Genomic DNA, 20,199 nt, shown 5'->3' with positions numbered 1-20,199 from the left:
CAACTGCAATTCTTACTTCTTCTTGAAATGTAGGGACGACAGTACATTCCATCACATCCATCTAGTGTACACAGGTAGGTCCATTGTGACGGGCAGGCGAGCGGGCGGGCTGCTTTATTGGCTGTTTGCTGTTCCCCTACTCCACTCCACTATTTGACTGTTGTGCTGCATCAATCAATCAATCAATCAATCAATCAATCAATCAATCAATCAATCAATCAGTGGCTGGCTCAGGTGCAGCTCTTTAACTTACCTAAAAGGGAGGGCGGAGAGAAGACAAGGAAGGTGAATGAGGTGTTCCAATGTGAAATGCCGGAAACACAGAAACACAGACGACACACAACAAGAGGTGGCAATCTATTCATTAATTGCATTTAATCAATGAGCTCATTATCACTCATGCATTGTCCAACAGGTGTTGAAATAATGGGATTAAAAGGGGAGATCCCTTCAGAAAGACAGAAACAATAGCAAAGACAAAAAACACTTTTGGAATCTGCTTTTAGTCAACACATAAGGAAAGGGTGCACCGGTCCTGGAAATACTGCAATACCAGGTCAATGCGTGGAGTGGACAGAGCAAGCTCTATTTCCATCTCCCTGTTCTAAAAATCCATTTAATATATGGTCCCCAGATAGGGGACGTATCAGATATTAAACTGATAAGAACAGATACTACACTTGATCTTAGCCAAAAGGCCGAGAAGCGATAACCCGAACGGGCCGCGCGTTGCCCGAGCCTGCCCGATACTGCTGTTCAGCCCTTGCAGCGATTCAGCCTACTTCTAGGCAATTCCATGGGGCCCTGCAGGCTCACACACTCACAGCTACACGGGAGGTGAATAAAGGCCGGAGAGGAAGCCAGACAGGATTTGCTTCTTTTGCTTGCACCACAATGCAGTGCTGAAAGAGGAGGAATCTACATAAAAACGCCTTCCTGGCAACGCCCAAATGCCCTGCTGCCATGCAGATAAACACTGGCAGCGGCAGCAAGTGCATGCCCACAGCCACCCCTTGTTCCTTCACACCTTGTATCAGCTGTAATCCAGTCCAGTCCAGTGCTGCCTGCTGAGCAGCACTGACCAACACTGCCTGGGCCCAGGCTTTTATCTCTGAGGCCCCATTATGATGTCAGAAAGCTGGCTCTGGAATCCTGAGGGCTCCACTATGACACGTGCAAAGTTCCGTCTGAACTTTATATAAGACGGTGAGGCTCAGTCAGTCACTCAGTGTTGCCTGAGAGGGCAACACTGCAACAGCCGGCCGCCAGGCTGTCTTTTTTTTGCACAGCTAGTTGCCTCCAGGAGGCCACAGGAGGGAGACAAGGGACTGCAAAATGGAAAATAGGCATCCACCAACTTTACAGACAACTTCTCCTTGCTCCTACAACCTCCATCCTTGCACAGTTTGTTATTCTTCTAGGTAACATAGTAACAAATCCAAATTGCTGCTCTCTTTGTAGGCAAGCAAGGCTTTGTTGCAACTGCAATTCTTACTTCTTCTTGAAATGTAGGGACGACAGTACATTCCATCACATCCATCTAGTGTACACAGGTAGGTCCATTGTGGCGGGCAGGCGAGCGGGCGGGCTGCTTTATTGGCTGTTTGCTGTTCCCCTACTCCACTCCACTATTTGACTGTTGTGCTGCATCAATCAATCAATCAATCAATCAATCAATCAATCAATCAATCAATCAATCAATCAGTGGCTGGCTCAGGTGCAGCTCTTTAACTTACCTAAAAGGGAGGGCGGAGAGAAGACAAGGAAGGTGAATGAGGTGTTCCAATGTGAAATGCCGGAAACACAGAAACACAGACGACACACAACAAGAGGTGGCAATCTATTCATTAATTGCATTTAATCAATGAGCTCATTATCACTCATGCATTGTCCAACAGGTGTTGAAATAATGGGATTAAAAGGGGAGATCCCTTCAGAAAGACAGAAACAATAGCAAAGACAAAAAACACTTTTGGAATCTGCTTTTAGTCAACACATAAGGAAAGGGTGCACCGGTCCTGGAAATACTGCAATACCAGGTCAATGCGTGGAGTGGACAGAGCAAGCTCTATTTCCATCTCCCTGTTCTAAAAATCCATTTAATATATGGTCCCCAGATAGGGGACGTATCAGATATTAAACTGATAAGAACAGATACTACACTTGATCTTAGCCAAAAGGCCGAGAAGCGATAACCCGAACGGGCCGCGCGTTGCCCGAGCCTGCCCGATACTGCTGTTCAGCCCTTGCAGCGATTCAGCCTACTTCTAGGCAATTCCATGGGGCCCTGCAGGCTCACACACTCACAGCTACACGGGAGGTGAATAAAGGCCGGAGAGGAAGCCAGACAGGATTTGCTTCTTTTGCTTGCACCACAATGCAGTGCTGAAAGAGGAGGAATCTACATAAAAACGCCTTCCTGGCAACGCCCAAATGCCCTGCTGCCATGCAGATAAACACTGGCAGCGGCAGCAAGTGCATGCCCACAGCCACCCCTTGTTCCTTCACACCTTGTATCAGCTGTAATCCAGTCCAGTCCAGTGCTGCCTGCTGAGCAGCACTGACCAACACTGCCTGGGCCCAGGCTTTTATCTCTGAGGCCCCATTATGATGTCAGAAAGCTGGCTCTGGAATCCTGAGGGCTCCACTATGACACGTGCAAAGTTCCGTCTGAACTTTATATAAGACGGTGAGGCTCAGTCAGTCACTCAGTGTTGCCTGAGAGGGCAACACTGCAACAGCCGGCCGCCAGGCTGTCTTTTTTTTGCACAGCTAGTTGCCTCCAGGAGGCCACAGGAGGGAGACAAGGGACTGCAAAATGGAAAATAGGCATCCACCAACTTTACAGACAACTTCTCCTTGCTCCTACAACCTCCATCCTTGCACAGTTTGTTATTCTTCTAGGTAACATAGTAACAAATCCAAATTGCTGCTCTCTTTGTAGGCAAGCAAGGCTTTGTTGCAACTGCAATTCTTACTTCTTCTTGAAATGTAGGGACGACAGTACATTCCATCACATCCATCTAGTGTACACAGGTAGGTCCATTGTGGCGGGCAGGCGAGCGGGCGGGCTGCTTTATTGGCTGTTTGCTGTTCCCCTACTCCACTCCACTATTTGACTGTTGTGCTGCATCAATCAATCAATCAATCAATCAATCAATCAATCAATCAATCAGTGGCTGGCTCAGGTGCAGCTCTTTAACTTACCTAAAAGGGAGGGCGGAGAGAAGACAAGGAAGGTGAATGAGGTGTTCCAATGTGAAATGCCGGAAACACAGAAACACAGACGACACACAACAAGAGGTGGCAATCTATTCATTAATTGCATTTAATCAATGAGCTCATTATCACTCATGCATTGTCCAACAGGTGTTGAAATAATGGGATTAAAAGGGGAGATCCCTTCAGAAAGACAGAAACAATAGCAAAGACAAAAAACACTTTTGGAATCTGCTTTTAGTCAACACATAAGGAAAGGGTGCACCGGTCCTGGAAATACTGCAATACCAGGTCAATGCGTGGAGTGGACAGAGCAAGCTCTATTTCCATCTCCCTGTTCTAAAAATCCATTTAATATATGGTCCCCAGATAGGGGACGTATCAGATATTAAACTGATAAGAACAGATACTACACTTGATCTTAGCCAAAAGGCCGAGAAGCGATAACCCGAACGGGCCGCGCGTTGCCCGAGCCTGCCCGATACTGCTGTTCAGCCCTTGCAGCGATTCAGCCTACTTCTAGGCAATTCCATGGGGCCCTGCAGGCTCACACACTCACAGCTACACGGGAGGTGAATAAAGGCCGGAGAGGAAGCCAGACAGGATTTGCTTCTTTTGCTTGCACCACAATGCAGTGCTGAAAGAGGAGGAATCTACATAAAAACGCCTTCCTGGCAACGCCCAAATGCCCTGCTGCCATGCAGATAAACACTGGCAGCGGCAGCAAGTGCATGCCCACAGCCACCCCTTGTTCCTTCACACCTTGTATCAGCTGTAATCCAGTCCAGTCCAGTGCTGCCTGCTGAGCAGCACTGACCAACACTGCCTGGGCCCAGGCTTTTATCTCTGAGGCCCCATTATGATGTCAGAAAGCTGGCTCTGGAATCCTGAGGGCTCCACTATGACACGTGCAAAGTTCCGTCTGAACTTTATATAAGACGGTGAGGCTCAGTCAGTCACTCAGTGTTGCCTGAGAGGGCAACACTGCAACAGCCGGCCGCCAGGCTGTCTTTTTTTTGCACAGCTAGTTGCCTCCAGGAGGCCACAAGAGGGAGACAAGGGACTGCAAAATGGAAAATAGGCATCCACCAACTTTACAGACAACTTCTCCTTGCTCCTACAACCTCCATCCTTGCACAGTTTGTTATTCTTCTAGGTAACATAGTAACAAATCCAAATTGCTGCTCTCTTTGTAGGCAAGCAAGGCTTTGTTGCAACTGCAATTCTTACTTCTTCTTGAAATGTAGGGACGACAGTACATTCCATCACATCCATCTAGTGTACACAGGTAGGTCCATTGTGGCGGGCAGGCGAGCGGGCGGGCTGCTTTATTGGCTGTTTGCTGTTCCCCTACTCCACTCCACTATTTGACTGTTGTGCTGCATCAATCAATCAATCAATCAATCAATCAATCAATCAATCAATCAGTGGCTGGCTCAGGTGCAGCTCTTTAACTTACCTAAAAGGGAGGGCGGAGAGAAGACAAGGAAGGTGAATGAGGTGTTCCAATGTGAAATGCCGGAAACACAGAAACACAGACGACACACAACAAGAGGTGGCAATCTATTCATTAATTGCATTTAATCAATGAGCTCATTATCACTCATGCATTGTCCAACAGGTGTTGAAATAATGGGATTAAAAGGGGAGATCCCGTCAGAAAGACAGAAACAATAGCAAAGACAAAAAACACTTTTGGAATCTGCTTTTAGTCAACACATAAGGAAAGGGTGCACCGGTCCTGGAAATACTGCAATACCAGGTCAATGCGTGGAGTGGACAGAGCAAGCTCTATTTCCATCTCCCTGTTCTAAAAATCCATTTAATATATGGTCCCCAGATAGGGGACGTATCAGATATTAAACTGATAAGAACAGATACTACACTTGATCTTAGCCAAAAGGCCGAGAAGCGATAACCCGAACGGGCCGCGCGTTGCCCGAGCCTGCCCGATACTGCTGTTCAGCCCTTGCAGCGATTCAGCCTACTTCTAGGCAATTCCATGGGGCCCTGCAGGCTCACACACTCACAGCTACACGGGAGGTGAATAAAGGCCGGAGAGGAAGCCAGACAGGATTTGCTTCTTTTGCTTGCACCACAATGCAGTGCTGAAAGAGGAGGAATCTACATAAAAACGCCTTCCTGGCAACGCCCAAATGCCCTGCTGCCATGCAGATAAACACTGGCAGCGGCAGCAAGTGCATGCCCACAGCCACCCCTTGTTCCTTCACACCTTGTATCAGCTGTAATCCAGTCCAGTCCAGTGCTGCCTGCTGAGCAGCACTGACCAACACTGCCTGGGCCCAGGCTTTTATCTCTGAGGCCCCATTATGATGTCAGAAAGCTGGCTCTGGAATCCTGAGGGCTCCACTATGACACGTGCAAAGTTCCGTCTGAACTTTATATAAGACGGTGAGGCTCAGTCAGTCACTCAGTGTTGCCTGAGAGGGCAACACTGCAACAGCCGGCCGCCAGGCTGTCTTTTTTTTGCACAGCTAGTTGCCTCCAGGAGGCCACAAGAGGGAGACAAGGGACTGCAAAATGGAAAATAGGCATCCACCAACTTTACAGACAACTTCTCCTTGCTCCTACAACCTCCATCCTTGCACAGTTTGTTATTCTTCTAGGTAACATAGTAACAAATCCAAATTGCTGCTCTCTTTGTAGGCAAGCAAGGCTTTGTTGCAACTGCAATTCTTACTTCTTCTTGAAATGTAGGGACGACAGTACATTCCATCACATCCATCTAGTGTACACAGGTAGGTCCATTGTGGCGGGCAGGCGAGCGGGCGGGCTGCTTTATTGGCTGTTTGCTGTTCCCCTACTCCACTCCACTATTTGACTGTTGTGCTGCATCAATCAATCAATCAATCAATCAATCAAGCAATCAATCAGTGGCTGGCTCAGGTGCAGCTCTTTAACTTACCTAAAAGGGAGGGCGGAGAGAAGACAAGGAAGGTGAATGAGGTGTTCCAATGTGAAATGCCGGAAACACAGAAACACAGACGACACACAACAAGAGGTGGCAATCTATTCATTAATTGCATTTAATCAATGAGCTCATTATCACTCATGCATTGTCCAACAGGTGTTGAAATAATGGGATTAAAAGGGGAGATCCCTTCAGAAAGACAGAAACAATAGCAAAGACAAAAAACACTTTTGGAATCTGCTTTTAGTCAACACATAAGGAAAGGGTGCACCGGTCCTGGAAATACTGCAATACCAGGTCAATGCGTGGAGTGGACAGAGCAAGCTCTATTTCCATCTCCCTGTTCTAAAAATCCATTTAATATATGGTCCCCAGATAGGGGACGTATCAGATATTAAACTGATAAGAACAGATACTACACTTGATCTTAGCCAAAAGGCCGAGAAGCGATAACCCGAACGGGCCGCGCGTTGCCCGAGCCTGCCCGATACTGCTGTTCAGCCCTTGCAGCGATTCAGCCTACTTCTAGGCAATTCCATGGGGCCCTGCAGGCTCACACACTCACAGCTACACGGGAGGTGAATAAAGGCCGGAGAGGAAGCCAGACAGGATTTGCTTCTTTTGCTTGCACCACAATGCAGTGCTGAAAGAGGAGGAATCTACATAAAAACGCCTTCCTGGCAACGCCCAAATGCCCTGCTGCCATGCAGATAAACACTGGCAGCGGCAGCAAGTGCATGCCCACAGCCACCCCTTGTTCCTTCACACCTTGTATCAGCTGTAATCCAGTCCAGTCCAGTGCTGCCTGCTGAGCAGCACTGACCAACACTGCCTGGGCCCAGGCTTTTATCTCTGAGGCCCCATTATGATGTCAGAAAGCTGGCTCTGGAATCCTGAGGGCTCCACTATGACACGTGCAAAGTTCCGTCTGAACTTTATATAAGACGGTGAGGCTCAGTCAGTCACTCAGTGTTGCCTGAGAGGGCAACACTGCAACAGCCGGCCGCCAGGCTGTCTTTTTTTTGCACAGCTAGTTGCCTCCAGGAGGCCACAAGAGGGAGACAAGGGACTGCAAAATGGAAAATAGGCATCCACCAACTTTACAGACAACTTCTCCTTGCTCCTACAACCTCCATCCTTGCACAGTTTGTTATTCTTCTAGGTAACATAGTAACAAATCCAAATTGCTGCTCTCTTTGTAGGCAAGCAAGGCTTTGTTGCAACTGCAATTCTTACTTCTTCTTGAAATGTAGGGACGACAGTACATTCCATCACATCCATCTAGTGTACACAGGTAGGTCCATTGTGGCGGGCAGGCGAGCGGGCGGGCTGCTTTATTGGCTGTTTGCTGTTCCCCTACTCCACTCCACTATTTGACTGTTGTGCTGCATCAATCAATCAATCAATCAATCAATCAATCAATCAATCAATCAATCAATCAATCAATCAATCAGTGGCTGGCTCAGGTGCAGCTCTTTAACTTACCTAAAAGGGAGGGCGGAGAGAAGACAAGGAAGGTGAATGAGGTGTTCCAATGTGAAATGCCGGAAACACAGAAACACAGACGACACACAACAAGAGGTGGCAATCTATTCATTAATTGCATTTAATCAATGAGCTCATTATCACTCATGCATTGTCCAACAGGTGTTGAAATAATGGGATTAAAAGGGGAGATCCCTTCAGAAAGACAGAAACAATAGCAAAGACAAAAAACACTTTTGGAATCTGCTTTTAGTCAACACATAAGGAAAGGGTGCACCGGTCCTGGAAATACTGCAATACCAGGTCAATGCGTGGAGTGGACAGAGCAAGCTCTATTTCCATCTCCCTGTTCTAAAAATCCATTTAATATATGGTCCCCAGATAGGGGACGTATCAGATATTAAACTGATAAGAACAGATACTACACTTGATCTTAGCCAAAAGGCCGAGAAGCGATAACCCGAACGGGCCGCGCGTTGCCCGAGCCTGCCCGATACTGCTGTTCAGCCCTTGCAGCGATTCAGCCTACTTCTAGGCAATTCCATGGGGCCCTGCAGGCTCACACACTCACAGCTACACGGGAGGTGAATAAAGGCCGGAGAGGAAGCCAGACAGGATTTGCTTCTTTTGCTTGCACCACAATGCAGTGCTGAAAGAGGAGGAATCTACATAAAAACGCCTTCCTGGCAACGCCCAAATGCCCTGCTGCCATGCAGATAAACACTGGCAGCGGCAGCAAGTGCATGCCCACAGCCACCCCTTGTTCCTTCACACCTTGTATCAGCTGTAATCCAGTCCAGTCCAGTGCTGCCTGCTGAGCAGCACTGACCAACACTGCCTGGGCCCAGGCTTTTATCTCTGAGGCCCCATTATGATGTCAGAAAGCTGGCTCTGGAATCCTGAGGGCTCCACTATGACACGTGCAAAGTTCCGTCTGAACTTTATATAAGACGGTGAGGCTCAGCCAGTCACTCAGTGTTGCCTGAGAGGGCAACACTGCAACAGCCGGCCGCCAGGCTGTCTTTTTTTTGCACAGCTAGTTGCCTCCAGGAGGCCACAAGAGGGAGACAAGGGACTGCAAAATGGAAAATAGGCATCCACCAACTTTACAGACAACTTCTCCTTGCTCCTACAACCTCCATCCTTGCACAGTTTGTTATTCTTCTAGGTAACATAGTAACAAATCCAAATTGCTGCTCTCTTTGTAGGCAAGCAAGGCTTTGTTGCAACTGCAATTCTTACTTCTTCTTGAAATGTAGGGACGACAGTACATTCCATCACATCCATCTATTGTACACAGGTAGGTCCATTGTGGCGGGCAGGCGAGCGGGCGGGCTGCTTTATTGGCTGTTTGCTGTTCCCCTACTCCACTCCACTATTTGACTGTTGTGCTGCATCAATCAATCAATCAATCAATCAATCAATCAATCAATCAGTGGCTGGCTCAGGTGCAGCTCTTTAACTTACCTAAAAGGGAGGGCGGAGAGAAGACAAGGAAGGTGAATGAGGTGTTCCAATGTGAAATGCCGGAAACACAGAAACACAGACGACACACAACAAGAGGTGGCAATCTATTCATTAATTGCATTTAATCAATGAGCTCATTATCACTCATGCATTGTCCAACAGGTGTTGAAATAATGGGATTAAAAGGGGAGATCCCTTCAGAAAGACAGAAACAATAGCAAAGACAAAAAACACTTTTGGAATCTGCTTTTAGTCAACACATAAGGAAAGGGTGCACCGGTCCTGGAAATACTGCAATACCAGGTCAATGCGTGGAGTGGACAGAGCAAGCTCTATTTCCATCTCCCTGTTCTAAAAATCCATTTAATATATGGTCCCCAGATAGGGGACGTATCAGATATTAAACTGATAAGAACAGATACTACACTTGATCTTAGCCAAAAGGCCGAGAAGCGATAACCCGAACGGGCCGCGCGTTGCCCGAGCCTGCCCGATACTGCTGTTCAGCCCTTGCAGCGATTCAGCCTACTTCTAGGCAATTCCATGGGGCCCTGCAGGCTCACACACTCACAGCTACACGGGAGGTGAATAAAGGCCGGAGAGGAAGCCAGACAGGATTTGCTTCTTTTGCTTGCACCACAATGCAGTGCTGAAAGAGGAGGAATCTACATAAAAACGCCTTCCTGGCAACGCCCAAATGCCCTGCTGCCATGCAGATAAACACTGGCAGCGGCAGCAAGTGCATGCCCACAGCCACCCCTTGTTCCTTCACACCTTGTATCAGCTGTAATCCAGTCCAGTCCAGTGCTGCCTGCTGAGCAGCACTGACCAACACTGCCTGGGCCCAGGCTTTTATCTCTGAGGCCCCATTATGATGTCAGAAAGCTGGCTCTGGAATCCTGAGGGCTCCACTATGACACGTGCAAAGTTCCGTCTGAACTTTATATAAGACGGTGAGGCTCAGTCAGTCACTCAGTGTTGCCTGAGAGGGCAACACTGCAACAGCCGGCCGCCAGGCTGTCTTTTTTTGCACAGCTAGTTGCCTCCAGGAGGCCACAAGAGGGAGACAAGGGACTGCAAAATGGAAAATAGGCATCCACCAACTTTACAGACAACTTCTCCTTGCTCCTACAACCTCCATCCTTGCACAGTTTGTTATTCTTCTAGGTAACATAGTAACAAATCCAAATTGCTGCTCTCTTTGTAGGCAAGCAAGGCTTTGTTGCAACTGCAATTCTTACTTCTTCTTGAAATGTAGGGACGACAGTACATTCCATCACATCCATCTAGTGTACACAGGTAGGTCCATTGTGGCGGGCAGGCGAGTGGGCGGGCTGCTTTATTGGCTGTTTGCTGTTCCCCTACTCCACTCCACTATTTGACTGTTGTGCTGCATCAATCAATCAATCAATCAATCAATCAATCAATCAATCAATCAATCAATCAATCAATCAAGCAATCAATCAGTGGCTGGCTCAGGTGCAGCTCTTTAACTTACCTAAAAGGGAGGGCGGAGAGAAGACAAGGAAGGTGAATGAGGTGTTCCAATGTGAAATGCCGGAAACACAGAAACACAGACGACACACAACAAGAGGTGGCAATCTATTCATTAATTGCATTTAATCAATGAGCTCATTATCACTCATGCATTGTCCAACAGGTGTTGAAATAATGGGATTAAAAGGGGAGATCCCTTCAGAAAGACAGAAACAATAGCAAAGACAAAAAACACTTTTGGAATCTGCTTTTAGTCAACACATAAGGAAAGGGTGCACCGGTCCTGGAAATACTGCAATACCAGGTCAATGCGTGGAGTGGACAGAGCAAGCTCTATTTCCATCTCCCTGTTCTAAAAATCCATTTAATATATGGTCCCCAGATAGGGGACGTATCAGATATTAAACTGATAAGAACAGATACTACACTTGATCTTAGCCAAAAGGCCGAGAAGCGATAACCCGAACGGGCCGCGCGTTGCCCGAGCCTGCCCGATACTGCTGTTCAGCCCTTGCAGCGATTCAGCCTACTTCTAGGCAATTCCATGGGGCCCTGCAGGCTCACACACTCACAGCTACACGGGAGGTGAATAAAGGCCGGAGAGGAAGCCAGACAGGATTTGCTTCTTTTGCTTGCACCACAATGCAGTGCTGAAAGAGGAGGAATCTACATAAAAACGCCTTCCTGGCAACGCCCAAATGCCCTGCTGCCATGCAGATAAACACTGGCAGCGGCAGCAAGTGCATGCCCACAGCCACCCCTTGTTCCTTCACACCTTGTATCAGCTGTAATCCAGTCCAGTCCAGTGCTGCCTGCTGAGCAGCACTGACCAACACTGCCTGGGCCCAGGCTTTTATCTCTGAGGCCCCATTATGATGTCAGAAAGCTGGCTCTGGAATCCTGAGGGCTCCACTATGACACGTGCAAAGTTCCGTCTGAACTTTATATAAGACGGTGAGGCTCAGTCAGTCACTCAGTGTTGCCTGAGAGGGCAACACTGCAACAGCCGGCCGCCAGGCTGTCTTTTTTTTGCACAGCTAGTTGCCTCCAGGAGGCCACAAGAGGGAGACAAGGGACTGCAAAATGGAAAATAGGCATCCACCAACTTTACAGACAACTTCTCCTTGCTCCTACAACCTCCATCCTTGCACAGTTTGTTATTCTTCTAGGTAACATAGTAACAAATCCAAATTGCTGCTCTCTTTGTAGGCAAGCAAGGCTTTGTTGCAACTGCAATTCTTACTTCTTCTTGAAATGTAGGGACGACAGTACATTCCATCACATCCATCTAGTGTACACAGGTAGGTCCATTGTGACGGGCAGGCGAGCGGGCGGGCTGCTTTATTGGCTGTTTGCTGTTCCCCTACTCCACTCCACTATTTGACTGTTGTGCTGCATCAATCAATCAATCAATCAATCAATCAATCAATCAATCAATCAATCAATGGCTGGCTCAGGTGCAGCTCTTTAACTTACCTAAAAGGGAGGGCGGAGAGAAGACAAGGAAGGTGAATGAGGTGTTCCAATGTGAAATGCCGGAAACACAGAAACACAGACGACACACAACAAGATGTGGCAATCTATTCATTAATTGCATTTAATCAATGAGCTCATTATCACTCATGCATTGTCCAACAGGTGTTGAAATAATGGGATTAAAAGGGGAGATCCCTTCAGAAAGACAGAAACAATAGCAAAGACAAAAAACACTTTTGGAATCTGCTTTTAGTCAACACATAAGGAAAGGGTGCACCGGTCCTGGAAATACTGCAATACCAGGTCAATGCGTGGAGTGGACAGAGCAAGCTCTATTTCCATCTCCCTGTTCTAAAAATCCATTTAATATATGGTCCCCAGATAGGGGACGTATCAGATATTAAACTGATAAGAACAGATACTACACTTGATCTTAGCCAAAAGGCCGAGAAGCGATAACCCGAACGGGCCGCGCGTTGCCCGAGCCTGCCCGATACTGCTGTTCAGCCCTTGCAGCGATTCAGCCTACTTCTAGGCAATTCCATGGGGCCCTGCAGGCTCACACACTCACAGCTACACGGGAGGTGAATAAAGGCCGGAGAGGAAGCCAGACAGGATTTGCTTCTTTTGCTTGCACCACAATGCAGTGCTGAAAGAGGAGGAATCTACATAAAAACGCCTTCCTGGCAACGCCCAAATGCCCTGCTGCCATGCAGATAAACACTGGCAGCGGCAGCAAGTGCATGCCCACAGCCACCCCTTGTTCCTTCACACCTTGTATCAGCTGTAATCCAGTCCAGTCCAGTGCTGCCTGCTGAGCAGCACTGACCAACACTGCCTGGGCCCAGGCTTTTATCTCTGAGGCCCCATTATGATGTCAGAAAGCTGGCTCTGGAATCCTGAGGGCTCCACTATGACACGTGCAAAGTTCCGTCTGAACTTTATATAAGACGGTGAGGCTCAGTCAGTCACTCAGTGTTGCCTGAGAGGGCAACACTGCAACAGCCGGCCGCCAGGCTGTCTTTTTTTTGCACAGCTAGTTGCCTCCAGGAGGCCACAAGAGGGAGACAAGGGACTGCAAAATGGAAAATAGGCATCCACCAACTTTACAGACAACTTCTCCTTGCTCCTACAACCTCCATCCTTGCACAGTTTGTTATTCTTCTAGGTAACATAGTAACAAATCCAAATTGCTGCTCTCTTTGTAGGCAAGCAAGGCTTTGTTGCAACTGCAATTCTTACTTCTTCTTGAAATGTAGGGACGACAGTACATTCCATCACATCCATCTAGTGTACACAGGTAGGTCCATTGTGGCGGGCAGGCGAGCGGGCGGGCTGCTTTATTGGCTGTTTGCTGTTCCCCTACTCCACTCCACTATTTGACTGTTGTGCTGCATCAATCAATCAATCAATCAATCAATCAATCAATCAGTGGCTGGCTCAGGTGCAGCTCTTTAACTTACCTAAAAGGGAGGGCGGAGAGAAGACAAGGAAGGTGAATGAGGTGTTCCAATGTGAAATGCCGGAAACACAGAAACACAGACGACACACAACAAGAGGTGGCAATCTATTCATTAATTGCATTTAATCAATGAGCTCATTATCACTCATGCATTGTCCAACAGGTGTTGAAATAATGGGATTAAAAGGGGAGATCCCTTCAGAAAGACAGAAACAATAGCAAAGACAAAAAACACTTTTGGAATCTGCTTTTAGTCAACACATAAGGAAAGGGTGCACCGGTCCTGGAAATACTGCAATACCAGGTCAATGCGTGGAGTGGACAGAGCAAGCTCTATTTCCATCTCCCTGTTCTAAAAATCCATTTAATATATGGTCCCCAGATAGGGGACGTATCAGATATTAAACTGATAAGAACAGATACTACACTTGATCTTAGCCAAAAGGCCGAGAAGCGATAACCCGAACGGGCCGCGCGTTGCCCGAGCCTGCCCGATACTGCTGTTCAGCCCTTGCAGCGATTCAGCCTACTTCTAGGCAATTCCATGGGGCCCTGCAGGCTCACACACTCACAGCTACACGGGAGGTGAATAAAGGCCGGAGAGGAAGCCAGACAGGATTTGCTTCTTTTGCTTGCACCACAATGCAGTGCTGAAAGAGGAGGAATCTACATAAAAACGCCTTCCTGGCAACGCCCAAATGCCCTGCTGCCATGCAGATAAACACTGGCAGCGGCAGCAAGTGCATGCCCACAGCCACCCCTTGTTCCTTCACACCTTGTATCAGCTGTAATCCAGTCCAGTCCAGTGCTGCCTGCTGAGCAGCACTGACCAACACTGCCTGGGCCCAGGCTTTTATCTCTGAGGCCCCATTATGATGTCAGAAAGCTGGCTCTGGAATCCTGAGGGCTCCACTATGACACGTGCAAAGTTCCGTCTGAACTTTATATAAGACGGTGAGGCTCAGTCAGTCACTCAGTGTTGCCTGAGAGGGCAACACTGCAACAGCCGGCTGCCAGGCTGTCTTTTTTTTGCACAGCTAGTTGCCTCCAGGAGGCCACAAGAGGGAGACAAGGGACTGCAAAATGGAAAATAGGCATCCACCAACTTTACAGACAACTTCTCCTTGCTCCTACAACCTCCATCCTTGCACAGTTTGTTATTCTTCTAGGTAACATAGTAACAAATCCAAATTGCTGCTCTCTTTGTAGGCAAGCAAGGCTTTGTTGCAACTGCAATTCTTACTTCTTCTTGAAATGTAGGGACGACAGTACATTCCATCACATCCATCTAGTGTACACAGGTAGGTCCATTGTGGCGGGCAGGCGAGCGGGCGGGCTGCTTTATTGGCTGTTTGCTGTTCCCCTACTCCACTCCACTATTTGACTGTTGTGCTGCATCAATCAATCAATCAATCAATCAATCAATCAATCAATCAATCAATCAATCAGTGGCTGGCTCAGGTGCAGCTCTTTAACTTACCTAAAAGGGAGGGCGGAGAGAAGACAAGGAAGGTGAATGAGGTGTTCCAATGTGAAATGCCGGAAACACAGAAACACAGACGACACACAACAAGAGGTGGCAATCTATTCATTAATTGCATTTAATCAATGAGCTCTTTATCACTCATGCATTGTCCAACAGGTGTTGAAATAATGGGATTAAAAGGGGAGATCCCTTCAGAAAGACAGAAACAATAGCAAAGACAAAAAACACTTTTGGAATCTGCTTTTAGTCAACACATAAGGAAAGGGTGCACCGGTCCTGGAAATACTGCAATACCAGGTCAATGCGTGGAGTGGACAGAGCAAGCTCTATTTCCATCTCCCTGTTCTAAAAATCCATTTAATATATGGTCCCCAGATAGGGGACGTATCAGATATTAAACTGATAAGAACAGATACTACACTTGATCTTAGCCAAAAGGCCGAGAAGCGATAACCCGAACGGGCCGCGCGTTGCCCGAGCCTGCCCGATACTGCTGTTCAGCCCTTGCAGCGATTCAGCCTACTTCTAGGCAATTCCATGGGGCCCTGCAGGCTCACACACTCACAGCTACACGGGAGGTGAATAAAGGCCGGAGAGGAAGCCAGACAGGATTTGCTTCTTTTGCTTGCACCACAATGCAGTGCTGAAAGAGGAGGAATCTACATAAAAACGCCTTCCTGGCAACGCCCAAATGCCCTGCTGCCATGCAGATAAACACTGGCAGCGGCAGCAAGTGCATGCCCACAGCCACCCCTTGTTCCTTCACACCTTGTATCAGCTGTAATCCAGTCCAGTCCAGTGCTGCCTGCTGAGCAGCACTGACCAACACTGCCTGGGCCCAGGCTTTTATCTCTGAGGCCCCATTATGATGTCAGAAAGCTGGCTCTGGAATCCTGAGGGCTCCACTATGACACGTGCAAAGTTCCGTCTGAACTTTATATAAGACGGTGAGGCTCAGTCAGTCACTCAGTGTTGCCTGAGAGGGCAACACTGCAACAGCCGGCCGCCAGGCTGTCTTTTTTTTGCACAGCTAGTTGCCTCCAGGAGGCCACAAGAGGGAGACAAGGGACTGCAAAATGGAAAATAGGCATCCACCAACTTTACAGACAACTTCTCCTTGCTCCTACAACCTCCATCCTTGCACAGTTTGTTATTCTTCTAGGTAACATAGTAACAAATCCAAATTGCTGCTCTCTTTGTAGGCAAGCAAGGCTTTGTTGCAACTGCAATTCTTACTTCTTCTTGAAATGTAGGGACGACAGTACATTCCATCACATCCATCTAGTGTACACAGGTAGGTCCATTGTGGCGGGCAGGCGAGCGGGCGGGCTGCTTTATTGGCTGTTTGCTGTTCCCCTACTCCACTCCACTATTTGACTGTTGTGCTGCATCAATCAATCAATCAATCAATCAATCAATCAATCAATCAATCAATCAATCAATCAATCAATCAGTGGCTGGCTCAGGTGCAGCTCTTTAACTTACCTAAAAGGGAGGGCGGAGAGAAGACAAGGAAGGTGAATGAGGTGTTCCAATGTGAAATGCCGGAAACACAGAAACACAGACGACACACAACAAGAGGTGGCAATCTATTCATTAATTGCATTTAATCAATGAGCTCATTATCACTCATGCATTGTCCAACAGGTGTTGAAATAATGGGATTAAAAGGGGAGATCCCTTCAGAAAGACAGAAACAATAGCAAAGACAAAAAACACTTTTGGAATCTGCTTTTAGTCAACACATAAGGAAAGGGTGCACCGGTCCTGGAAATACTGCAATACCAGGTCAATGCGTGGAGTGGACAGAGCAAGCTCTATTTCCATCTCCCTGTTCTAAAAATCCATTTAATATATGGTCCCCAGATAGGGGACGTATCAGATATTAAACTGATAAGAACAGATACTACACTTGATCTTAGCCAAAAGGCCGAGAAGCGATAACCCGAACGGGCCGCGCGTTGCCCGAGCCTGCCCGATACTGCTGTTCAGCCCTTGCAGCGATTCAGCCTACTTCTAGGCAATTCCATGGGGCCCTGCAGGCTCACACACTCACAGCTACACGGGAGGTGAATAAAGGCCGGAGAGGAAGCCAGACAGGATTTGCTTCTTTTGCTTGCACCACAATGCAGTGCTGAAAGAGGAGGAATCTACATAAAAACGCCTTCCTGGCAACGCCCAAATGCCCTGCTGCCATGCAGATAAACACTGGCAGCGGCAGCAAGTGCATGCCCACAGCCACCCCTTGTTCCTTCACACCTTGTATCAGCTGTAATCCAGTCCAGTCCAGTGCTGCCTGCTGAGCAGCACTGACCAACACTGCCTGGGCCCAGGCTTTTATCTCTGAGGCCCCATTATGATGTCAGAAAGCTGGCTCTGGAATCCTGAGGGCTCCACTATGACACGTGCAAAGTTCCGTCTGAACTTTATATAAGACGGTGAGGCTCAGTCAGTCACTCAGTGTTGCCTGAGAGGGCAACACTGCAACAGCCGGCCGCCAGGCTGTCTTTTTTTTGCACAGCTAGTTGCCTCCAGGAGGCCACAAGAGGGAGACAAGGGACTGCAAAATGGAAAATAGGCATCCACCAACTTTACAGACAACTTCTCCTTGCTCCTACAACCTCCATCCTTGCACAGTTTGTTATTCTTCTAGGTAACATAGTAACAAATCCAAATTGCTGCTCTCTTTGTAGGCAAGCAAGGCTTTGTTGCAACTGCAATTCTTACTTCTTCTTGAAATGTAGGGACGACAGTACATTCCATCACATCCATCTAGTGTACACAGGTAGGTCCATTGTGGCGGGCAGGCGAGCGGGCGGGCTGCTTTATTGGCTGTTTGCTGTTCCCCTACTCCACTCCACTATTTGACTGTTGTGCTGCATCAATCAATCAATCAATCAATCAATCAATCAATCAATCAATCAATCAATCAGTGGCTGGCTCAGGTGCAGCTCTTTAACTTACCTAAAAGGGAGGGCGGAGAGAAGACAAGGAAGGTGAATGAGGTGTTCCAATGTGAAATGCCGGAAACACAGAAACACAGACGACACACAACAAGAGGTGGCAATCTATTCATTAATTGCATTTAATCAATGAGCTCATTATCACTCATGCATTGTCCAACAGGTGTTGAAATAATGGGATTAAAAGGGGAGATCCCTTCAGAAAGACAGAAACAATAGCAAAGACAAAAAACACTTTTGGAATCTGCTTTTAGTCAACACATAAGGAAAGGGTGCACCGGTCCTGGAAATACTGCAATACCAGGTCAATGCGTGGAGTGGACAGAGCAAGCTCTATTTCCATCTCCCTGTTCTAAAAATCCATTTAATATATGGTCCCCAGATAGGGGACGTATCAGATATTAAACTGATAAGAACAGATACTACACTTGATCTTAGCCAAAAGGCCGAGAAGCGATAACCCGAACGGGCCGCGCGTTGCCCGAGCCTGCCCGATACTGCTGTTCAGCCCTTGCAGCGATTCAGCCTACTTCTAGGCAATTCCATGGGGCCCTGCAGGCTCACACACTCACAGCTACACGGGAGGTGAATAAAGGCCGGAGAGGAAGCCAGACAGGATTTGCTTCTTTTGCTTGCACCACAATGCAGTGCTGAAAGAGGAGGAATCTACATAAAAATGCCTTCCTGGCAACGCCCAAATGCCCTGCTGCCATGCAGATAAACACTGGCAGCGGCAGCAAGTGCATGCCCACAGCCACCCCTTGTTCCTTCACACCTTGTATCAGCTGTAATCCAGTCCAGTCCAGTGCTGCCTGCTGAGCAGCACTGACCAACACTGCCTGGGCCCAGGCTTTTATCTCTGAGGCCCCATTATGATGTCAGAAAGCTGGCTCTGGAATCCTGAGGGCTCCACTATGACACGTGCAAAGTTCCGTCTGAACTTTATATAAGACGGTGAGGCTCAGTCAGTCACTCAGTGTTGCCTGAGAGGGCAACACTGCAACAGCCGGCCGCCAGGCTGTCTTTTTTTTGCACAGCTAGTTGCCTCCAGGAGGCCACAAGAGGGAGACAAGGGACTGCAAAATGGAAAATAGGCATCCACCAACTTTACAGACAACTTCTCCTTGCTCCTACAACCTCCATCCTTGCACAGTTTGTTATTCTTCTAGGTAACATAGTAACAAATCCAAATTGCTGCTCTCTTTGTAGGCAAGCAAGGCTTTGTTGCAACTGCAATTCTTACTTCTTCTTGAAATGTAGGGACGACAGTACATTCCATCACATCCATCTAGTGTACACAGGTAGGTCCATTGTGGCGGGCAGGCGAGCGGGCGGGCTGCTTTATTGGCTGTTTGCTGTTCCCCTACTCCACTCCACTATTTGACTGTTGTGCTGCATCAATCAATCAATCAATCAATCAATCAATCAATCAATCAATCAATCAATCAGTGGCTGGCTCAGGTGCAGCTCTTTAACTTACCTAAAAGGGAGGGCGGAGAGAAGACAAGGAAGGTGAATGAGGTGTTCCAATGTGAAATGCCGGAAACACAGAAACACAGACGACACACAACAAGAGGTGGCAATCTATTCATTAATTGCATTTAATCAATGAGCTCATTATCACTCATGCATTGTCCAACAGGTGTTGAAATAATGGGATTAAAAGGGGAGATCCCTTCAGAAAGACAGAAACAATAGCAAAGACAAAAAACACTTTTGGAATCTGCTTTTAGTCAACACATAAGGAAAGGGTGCACCGGTCCTGGAAATACTGCAATACCAGGTCAATGCGTGGAGTGGACAGAGCAAGCTCTATTTCCATCTCCCTGTTCTAAAAATCCATTTAATATATGGTCCCCAGATAGGGGACGTATCAGATATTAAACTGATAAGAACAGATACTACACTTGATCTTAGCCAAAAGGCCGAGAAGCGATAACCCGAACGGGCCGCGCGTTGCCCGAGCCTGCCCGATACTGCTGTTCAGCCCTTGCAGCGATTCAGCCTACTTCTAGGCAATTCCATGGGGCCCTGCAGGCTCACACACTCACAGCTACACGGGAGGTGAATAAAGGCCGGAGAGGAAGCCAGACAGGATTTGCTTCTTTTGCTTGCACCACAATGCAGTGCTGAAAGAGGAGGAATCTACATAAAAACGCCTTCCTGGCAACGCCCAAATGCCCTGCTGCCATGCAGATAAACACTGGCAGCG

General features: G+C 47.7%; 14 non-coding genes across 14 annotated transcripts; all 14 read right to left on the bottom strand.

Annotated features, from left to right (window-relative positions):
* Positions 1-519: 519 nt before the first annotated feature.
* LOC142691534 (U2 spliceosomal RNA) lies at positions 520-710 on the bottom strand. Its single transcript, XR_012860078.1, has one exon. It is a non-coding gene; the product is annotated as a U2 spliceosomal RNA (small nuclear RNA).
* A 1,292-nt stretch (positions 711-2,002) lies between these two features.
* Positions 2,003-2,193, bottom strand: LOC142691533 (U2 spliceosomal RNA). The gene has a single exon (XR_012860077.1). It is a non-coding gene; the product is annotated as a U2 spliceosomal RNA (small nuclear RNA).
* Positions 2,194-3,473: 1,280 nt separating this feature from the next.
* On the bottom strand, positions 3,474-3,664 carry LOC142691532 (U2 spliceosomal RNA). The gene has a single exon (XR_012860076.1). It is a non-coding gene; the product is annotated as a U2 spliceosomal RNA (small nuclear RNA).
* Positions 3,665-4,944: 1,280 nt separating this feature from the next.
* Positions 4,945-5,135, bottom strand: LOC142691531 (U2 spliceosomal RNA). The gene has a single exon (XR_012860075.1). It is a non-coding gene; the product is annotated as a U2 spliceosomal RNA (small nuclear RNA).
* A 1,276-nt stretch (positions 5,136-6,411) lies between these two features.
* Positions 6,412-6,602, bottom strand: LOC142691529 (U2 spliceosomal RNA). Its single transcript, XR_012860073.1, has one exon. It is a non-coding gene; the product is annotated as a U2 spliceosomal RNA (small nuclear RNA).
* Positions 6,603-7,902: 1,300 nt separating this feature from the next.
* On the bottom strand, positions 7,903-8,093 carry LOC142691528 (U2 spliceosomal RNA). Its single transcript, XR_012860072.1, has one exon. It is a non-coding gene; the product is annotated as a U2 spliceosomal RNA (small nuclear RNA).
* A 1,276-nt stretch (positions 8,094-9,369) lies between these two features.
* On the bottom strand, positions 9,370-9,560 carry LOC142691526 (U2 spliceosomal RNA). Its single transcript, XR_012860071.1, has one exon. It is a non-coding gene; the product is annotated as a U2 spliceosomal RNA (small nuclear RNA).
* Positions 9,561-10,867: 1,307 nt separating this feature from the next.
* On the bottom strand, positions 10,868-11,058 carry LOC142691525 (U2 spliceosomal RNA). The gene has a single exon (XR_012860070.1). It is a non-coding gene; the product is annotated as a U2 spliceosomal RNA (small nuclear RNA).
* A 1,284-nt stretch (positions 11,059-12,342) lies between these two features.
* LOC142691524 (U2 spliceosomal RNA) lies at positions 12,343-12,533 on the bottom strand. The gene has a single exon (XR_012860069.1). It is a non-coding gene; the product is annotated as a U2 spliceosomal RNA (small nuclear RNA).
* Positions 12,534-13,805: 1,272 nt separating this feature from the next.
* LOC142691523 (U2 spliceosomal RNA) lies at positions 13,806-13,996 on the bottom strand. The gene has a single exon (XR_012860068.1). It is a non-coding gene; the product is annotated as a U2 spliceosomal RNA (small nuclear RNA).
* Positions 13,997-15,284: 1,288 nt separating this feature from the next.
* Positions 15,285-15,475, bottom strand: LOC142691522 (U2 spliceosomal RNA). Its single transcript, XR_012860067.1, has one exon. It is a non-coding gene; the product is annotated as a U2 spliceosomal RNA (small nuclear RNA).
* Positions 15,476-16,775: 1,300 nt separating this feature from the next.
* LOC142691521 (U2 spliceosomal RNA) lies at positions 16,776-16,966 on the bottom strand. The gene has a single exon (XR_012860066.1). It is a non-coding gene; the product is annotated as a U2 spliceosomal RNA (small nuclear RNA).
* A 1,288-nt stretch (positions 16,967-18,254) lies between these two features.
* Positions 18,255-18,445, bottom strand: LOC142691520 (U2 spliceosomal RNA). The gene has a single exon (XR_012860065.1). It is a non-coding gene; the product is annotated as a U2 spliceosomal RNA (small nuclear RNA).
* Positions 18,446-19,733: 1,288 nt separating this feature from the next.
* LOC142691519 (U2 spliceosomal RNA) lies at positions 19,734-19,924 on the bottom strand. The gene has a single exon (XR_012860064.1). It is a non-coding gene; the product is annotated as a U2 spliceosomal RNA (small nuclear RNA).
* Between the last annotated feature and the right edge of the window lie 275 nt (positions 19,925-20,199).

Source organism: Rhinoderma darwinii (genome assembly GCF_050947455.1).
Source record: "Rhinoderma darwinii isolate aRhiDar2 chromosome 5 unlocalized genomic scaffold, aRhiDar2.hap1 SUPER_5_unloc_37, whole genome shotgun sequence".
In the NCBI taxonomy this organism is placed as follows: domain Eukaryota; kingdom Metazoa; phylum Chordata; class Amphibia; order Anura; family Rhinodermatidae; genus Rhinoderma; species Rhinoderma darwinii.
Note: the sequence above shows the minus strand (reverse complement) of the source record. Positions and strands in the feature narration are given on the sequence as shown.